The sequence below is a fragment of the Octopus bimaculoides genome, chromosome 1 (assembly GCF_046866305.1).
Source record: "Octopus bimaculoides isolate indiv1 chromosome 1, ASM4686630v1, whole genome shotgun sequence".
Taxonomy (NCBI): Eukaryota; Metazoa; Mollusca; class Cephalopoda; order Octopoda; family Octopodidae; genus Octopus; species Octopus bimaculoides.
Window position 1 is genome coordinate 21,920,691 of NC_142928.1, and position 7,500 is coordinate 21,928,190.

Here is a 7,500-nt window from a genome sequence, read left to right on the forward strand (position 1 = left end):
ATTTTTTAAGATCCTGGAAGAAAAGCTTGGAAAATGTCCAATCTCAATGTAATTTCTCAAGTGCCAATCTCAATCTGATATTGAACAAAGAATGAAAGCCTCTTGTAATGTTATCTGTAACATAACAAAAGACAAAAAATTTTTTTTTTTTAAATCAGAATGCTACATATGATTGGAGAGGATACCAGCTGTGAAAGTAAGTCACAGAAACATTATGAAGAAGTAAAGTAAACCTATTTTTAATATTTTTTAAAGGTTATTTAAATAACATCACAGTATAACAACATATTAACAAAATGGTATAAGATATTAAAAAAGACTGTAACTTCAGAGTTTCATCAGCATAAGTTTCCTCATCAGTCAGATAAATCAACATTTGGAAAATCTAATACTGTTTTCTCATGGCATATGTAAGGGACAGTGGAGGCGCAATGGCCCAGTGGTTAGGGCAGCGGACTCGCGGTCATAGGATCACGGTTTCGATTCCAAGACCGGGCGTTCTGTGTGTTTATTGAGCGAAAACACTTAAAGCTCCACAAGGCTCCGGCAGGGGATGGTGGCGAACCCTGCTGTACTCTTTCACCACAACTTTCTCTCACTCTTACTTCTTGTTTCTGTTGTGCCTGTAATTCAAAGGGCCAGCCTTGTCACACTGTGTCACGCTGAATATCCCCGAGAACTACGTTAAGGGTACACGTGTCTGTGGAGTGCTCAGCTACTTGCACGTTAATTTCACGAGCAGGCTGTTCTGTTGATCGGATCAACTGGAACCCTCAATGTCGTAAGCGACGGAGTGCCAACAACAACAATGTAAGAGACTGTAGTCTCAGTAAAATGTGAGTTGCTGATAATTTTTCTTTGCCAAATAAGTGTGGCTTGTGGTAAGAAACTTGCTTCCCAACCACGTGGTTCCAGGTTCAGCCCTACAATGTGACACTATGGGCAAGTGTCTTCTTCTATAACCTTCGCCTGTCATGTATGTGTGTGTGTGTGTTTATCCCTCACCACTACTTGACAACCAGTGTTGGTTTGTTTACATCCTAGTAACTTAGTGGTTCAACAAAAGGGAACCAATAGAATAAGTACCAGTCTTAAAAAACAGGTACTGAACTTGATTTATTCAACTAAAAATTCTTGAAGGAGGTGCCCCAGCATGGCCACAGTCTAATGACTGAACAAATAAAAGATAAAAGAGATAGACTATAAGTATTCTAAAGCTGACACAAAGCATGAAATGATTTCCTTGTGTTTGGAGGAGAATTTGAGAACATATACTACCCCTCTTAAGAATACTAGAAATTGGTACCATGCTTACTTTTCACTCCCTATGAAGCATAGGCCATTGACAATTGTACTCCCTCAGTATGAGGTGGGGAGGCACCATATGTTTTTTTTCTGTAAGGGACAGCCTTCTTCTCCCAAGTCTTACTGGTTTTGAAATTCCATCAATGCTTCTGTAATTTTGCTTTTATTTTTTTTGCTAGGTAGAAATGTTGGTGCTACACAAACTCATTTTTTTACGTCAAGGAAAAAAGGTTTATATATTAACCTGGTTTCTTTCCTTTGACCTGTCCAGCATGGTAGGCCCTACCATAAGCTTGTGATCCACTGGCATAGCTCTCAAAGTCATTTAGGCACACAAGTTACTATACCACAACAAGGACTGAACCTTATGATAGAAGTAGGTACCCTACAGTAGCACAATTCCCTATTGTATCAAGTATACTAAATGTAAGTTTTGTACTGCCAGAGCAGCAGTCTCGCTTCCGTGCCAGTGGCATGTAAAAAGCACCATTTGAGCACGATCGTTTCCAGCTTCATCTTACTGGCACTTGTGCCAGTGGCATGTGAACAAAACATTAGACTGACTCCTGTGCAGGTGGCACATAAAAAGCACCATTTGAGCATGGCCGTTGCCAGTACCGCTGGACTGGCCCTCATGCCAGTGGCAGATAAAAAGCACCCACTACACTCTTGAAGTGGTTGGCGTTAGGAAGGGCATCCAGCTGTAGAAACTCTGCCAGATCAGATTGGAGTCTGGTGTAGCCATCTGGTTTGCCAGTCCCCGGTCAAATCGTCCAACCCATGCTAGCATGGAAAGCAGACGTTAAATGATGATGAATTAGATGCCATACAGAGTTACAGCCACTTTTGATGGCACATTAATCATGATCAGTAGATACTAAGGTTTTGCTGTTTTCCAAAAGAAAACTCTTAGTACATTGTGATTTAGACATGAGGCCATAACACTCAATGGAGAACTTTACACTGCTTTAAATCAGTAACACCAATGAAGGAAGTTCTGAACAACTTTTTCATACTGAAGTAAGGTGGATATCTCATGAAGATGACTTACAAATGTAAGCTGAACTTTTTGATTTAATTGGGGAGTTCCTTAATAATGTTTTACTTCACTGATTTATATTCGACATCTAATAAAGGGCAAATACAAATACAAAGTAAATATCTTCCTGCTCCTCCTGCTCCCCCTTCTCCCCCTTCTCCCCCTGCTCCCCCTGTTCCTCCTCCTCCTCCTCCTTCTCCACCACGACCGCCACCACTTTCATGAGTCATAAAGAATTTATTGAGGCAGATTTTCTATGGCCTGATTTCCTTCATGTCACCAATCCTCACCTGTTTGTAAGAAAGGTAATGTTTACCCTGTGGCCAGACATGTTTTCTGCTGAAGACTAGAAATGAACAATATTGTTTGCATGATGGAGATGCTCATTTACAACCACCACATGATATCAAAACAAGGGTACACCCCCTCACACACATATATATGCATGGTGGCTGTCCTCTCATTAGACAACCATTGCCATCACTGATAGGTTGACTTATAACTGATTGTTTCAATGAACATGAGATCAGCAGTGACTCGTGAAGCCAGCAAGGGACTTACGGGATTTGCTGCAAAGATTGGTGTGCATAACTTTTTTTTTTTTAGGTTACAGGAAATTTCAATATCTTTTGAACTTGACATGACTAGATTAAGAAACAGATAAAAATATTTCAGATGTTTTATTTCAAGAGAGTCATTATGTCAAAATAAGCATATGTACTAGTTCTATTTCACTTCTTTATTTGTATTTGTTAATTAATTAACTATTTAATCAATTAACTAATTGATTGTCTGATTAATCATTCAGTCAGTTACTCAATCAACTAGATTAGTCAAAGTCCTTTCATCGCTATTCATGATCTGATGAAAGACATGCTCTCTCTACTCCTGAAAAACCTAACTGGTTGATTGACTGATCAAACGATTAATCAAACAATCAATTAGTTAACTGGTTAAATAGTTAACTGATTGATTATAATAAAAGAAGTGAAACAGAATCAGTGTGTGTGTGTGTTTATTGACATAATGACCCTCCCAAAATGCAATAGAATATGTTTCAACACATGAGTTCACATCAAGAATTTTGAAAACCAAATACAAAAACCAAAATATCTTAGATGTCATCTATACAACCCACCTTCAATACTTGAAGGGATATTTAAAAGTTTATTTTGAGGGTCTTACAAATATGAAAATTCCTGATGAGATTGTTTCTCCATTCTATACAGAAAGAGAAAATGCAGATGTTGAGAGTAACTTATTAGAGGAATTGAATAAAATGAATGAATGTAAGTCTCGAGGCAAAAGTATTGTTCAAATATGAAGGCTTTAGTGATTTCTAGAGCAATGAAAACACTGCAATCAAATATCCAAATCTTGTGGCAGCTGCTGGCATATATTTATTTGCATTTTCCAGTTCTTATCTGGCTGAAACTGGATTTAGCTATATAAATGCACTGTTGAATATACAAGGCAATATCAATGAACGCACTGACCTACCACTCAAACTCATGAATTTTTATTTTGTTATGATATTCATGCTATTGTTAGTGGTCATCAGGCTGATCCATCTCAGTAAGAATGTGAACGGAATGTAAACTACTATTAAAATGTATTCTCCTGTCTCTTTATGCTTTCTTATCTATCTCTACTGCGTTAGTAAGGTAACCTGTCTGATCTTATTTTTGTCTCAGTTGTTCTTGATACTTATATATATTTTTCTTATTGAGTATACTGTGTCTGCAAAGATATTACTTTTGTTTCTTATTTATTGTAAATATCAAGTCATCCCATAAGTTCTGTCTGAATTCTGAATAAAGAAAACAAGTGATCAAATGTTATATTTAATTGAAATTTAATCATCAATGTACTTTCCCTGATTATCTATGACTTCCTTCCATCTATTTACAGGCTTTTTAATCCCATCCATATAAAATCCTTTTGGTTTCAAAGCAAAGAACTCTGAAATGTCAGTTTCGACCTCCTCCTGGCTTGCAAAAGTTATGTCCCCCAAATGATTCTGTAAACTACAAAACAAATGGTAGTCTGAAGGAGCAAGGTCAGGAAAATAAGGTGGATGAGGAATTTTTTCCCAACCAAGCTCTTCGATCTTCTGTGATGTGATCTTTGCAGAGTGGGGTTGCACATTGTCCTGATGAAACATCACTCCTTTTTGATTCACTAAAGCAAGTCTTTTTTTCTTCAAAGCTTAGTTCAAATGCTCTAATTGCTGACAATAGATTGTTGCATTAGGTGGTAACAATTCAAAGTGAATTACTCTTTTGCAATCCCATCAGATAGAGAGAAGAACCTTTTTTCCATGAAGTTCCCTTCTCAGTTGTGGTTGAGCTTTTTCCATTTTACCAAGCTACTGTTTACAACATTTAACATTTCAATAGAAGATCCATTTTCTGTCACCAGTCACAAGTCTATCTAAAAAGAGTGAAATGAGTTCACAAGAATGGAGAGAAGAGCAGATGTCAACTCGGGATTTGTGGTTGCTTTAGGACAATTCATGAGGCACCCATTTTCCAAGTTTAGGAACCTTTCCAAGTTGTTGAAGATAATGAATAACAGTTGTATGGTTTGAACTAAGCTTTACTGCCAATTCTTCAACTGATAATGTAGGATTTTCTTCAAGTAATGCCTCAAGGAGCTTATCATCAAACTCAACTGGATGTCCTGTTCGATCTTCATCTTCAAGGCTGAAATCTTCACTTCTGAATTTTGCAAACCACCTTCTGCAAGTTCTTTCATTCAAGCATTCTTTCCCATAAACTGAGTGTATGTTTCAAGTTGCTTCGACTTCAGAGTTTCCTTTTTTTGTACTCATAAAGCATTATGTGCCTCAAATTCTCTTTGGACACTTCCATGTTAGAAGGGTTTTAATCAAAGAAATTTTAATTCTATTATTCTGTAAAATAATATTTAATTAGTTTAAATGTACACAAATGCATAAAAATAATTTTTCAATTCCATTAGACATTCTAAAATACTATTAAATTTCATTCAATTTTAAAAAAGGTAAAATCAGACAGAACTTATCGGATGACCTGATAAACTAGAGCTATCTACAAATTATAATCCATTAATAATCATCTTCTATTCAGATATAATTAAACTAGAAATACCAAAAAGGTATTTTATTTTAAAAATATAGAGAAGACCTAAATGAAAAATAAAGTTTATTCACCTATCTGAGAGTTTAGTATAATAGACTATCAAATTTTATTAATGATAAAATACAATCTGCAAACAATTCATGTGATAAACATTTTATCACATGCTAGAAATTAAATAGGGATGACTTATTTGAAATATGCTTTATATTGTTAAAATTACTAATCTCTAAGGCAGCAAGCTGGAAGAATCATTAGCAAGCTGGGCAAAGTGGCATTTCATCAATCTTCACATTCTGAGTTCAAATGCCACCAAGGTTGACTTTGCCTTTCATCCTTTCAGGGTTGATAAAATAAGTACCCGTTGAACACTGGGGTTGATGTAATTGACCTATCTCCTTCCACGAAATTACTGACCTTGGGCTAAAGTTTGAAGTCAATATTACTCATCTTTGATTGCAGAATAAACCTTACATTAATGATCTCCCTCTGATTTTTCACAATAAAAGTTTAACACTTGAAATATTTGTTTGTCATGCTTCATTGATAATAAAATTATTTTTAAAATGACTTTTCAAATACCATCCATTATTTTTAGTATTTGAAAATAGATTATCATTCATATTAAATACATTTTTCAAATGAACACATCGTGTAAACCTTCTTTTAACTCTGCTAAACTATGAGATTACAATTCTATTTTACTGCGTGTATGATTGGAGGTCAATGAAGACTCAATAAATCTGAGATGTGGTTGACTAATTTAAAAGCTTAAGAACCTTTGATCTCAGCCCTCTCATTTTTTCTTGTCTTATCTCATCTAAACCCTCCCTTCTCTTCTGTCTCCTATAAAAATCTAAATTTTCTCATTTGCCGCTTTTTATCACATCTCTGCATCAAGACCTTCTCTACCTTCTTCCTGTGTTCTCTTTACTTCTTTAATCTTTTTCTATTCATCTCCACATCTAGGTCACTAATCTTCCTGTCTCACTTTTACATCTAGACTCTTTCAAGGTTCTTTTTATCTTCTAACTTTCTCATTTCTATGCCTTGATTTTTCTCTAGTTTCTTTACATGTCATCTTTATGTCTTGACCCTTTTTAGATTCTTCCAGTTTCATCTCTACAGTTAAACCTTCCCTTATTTTTCTTACCTAATCTTTATATCTCGGACCACTCCAGCTCTTTCCTGTCCCATATCTATTGCTAGGTTCTCTGTAGCTTCATCACTAACCTAGATTTTCTCAAGCCTTTCCAGTCTCACCTCTATATCTGTGCTTTCTCTCACTTAATATTCTTCTTGCTTTATATCTCAGCTCTCTCTATATTCTTCCCCAACCTCTTCCTATGTCATCTCTACAATCAGGTCATCTGTAGCCTCTTGCTGCATACCTACTTCTAAGACCTCTCTAGGTTCTTATCTCTTCTAGTCTCTTCTCTATGCCTAGTACTTCCTTGCCTTTTCTTATCACTACATCTAGACCCTCCTTAGCCTCTTTTCATGTCATAACTACCACTAGGTTCTCTCTAGCTTTTCCATAACTCATTTATAACATCTAGATCTATTTTTACTCCCTTCTTAACATGTATTAGCATCTAGGTTCTCTCTAGCCTGTTCTTGCTTCTTTTTGGCTCATCTCTACATCTAGACTTTCTTTAGCCTCTTCATGTCTTATCTGTACTTTTTGTTCCTCCAACCATCCTGCCTCTTCCTTTTCCACACCCATAATTTCATACATCCTCCATCATAATTTTGTACATCCTCCCTCACCAATGACATCTGACAATCTCTCAGGCAAAAACAACTTATGTTTTTCATTCGCTCATAATTGAAACTCAATATTTGGAGGAATCAATACAGTACACAGCTGCTACCAAAATGTGTTTTAGATGAATTTCTGTATAGATTCTTAGGGAAGATAAATGTGTTACTATATTTACAATCATGATATATATAGGTATGTGTGTGTATGCACAGTTGTGCATGTGTGTGTGTGTGTATATATATATATATATATATATATATATATAGCACACA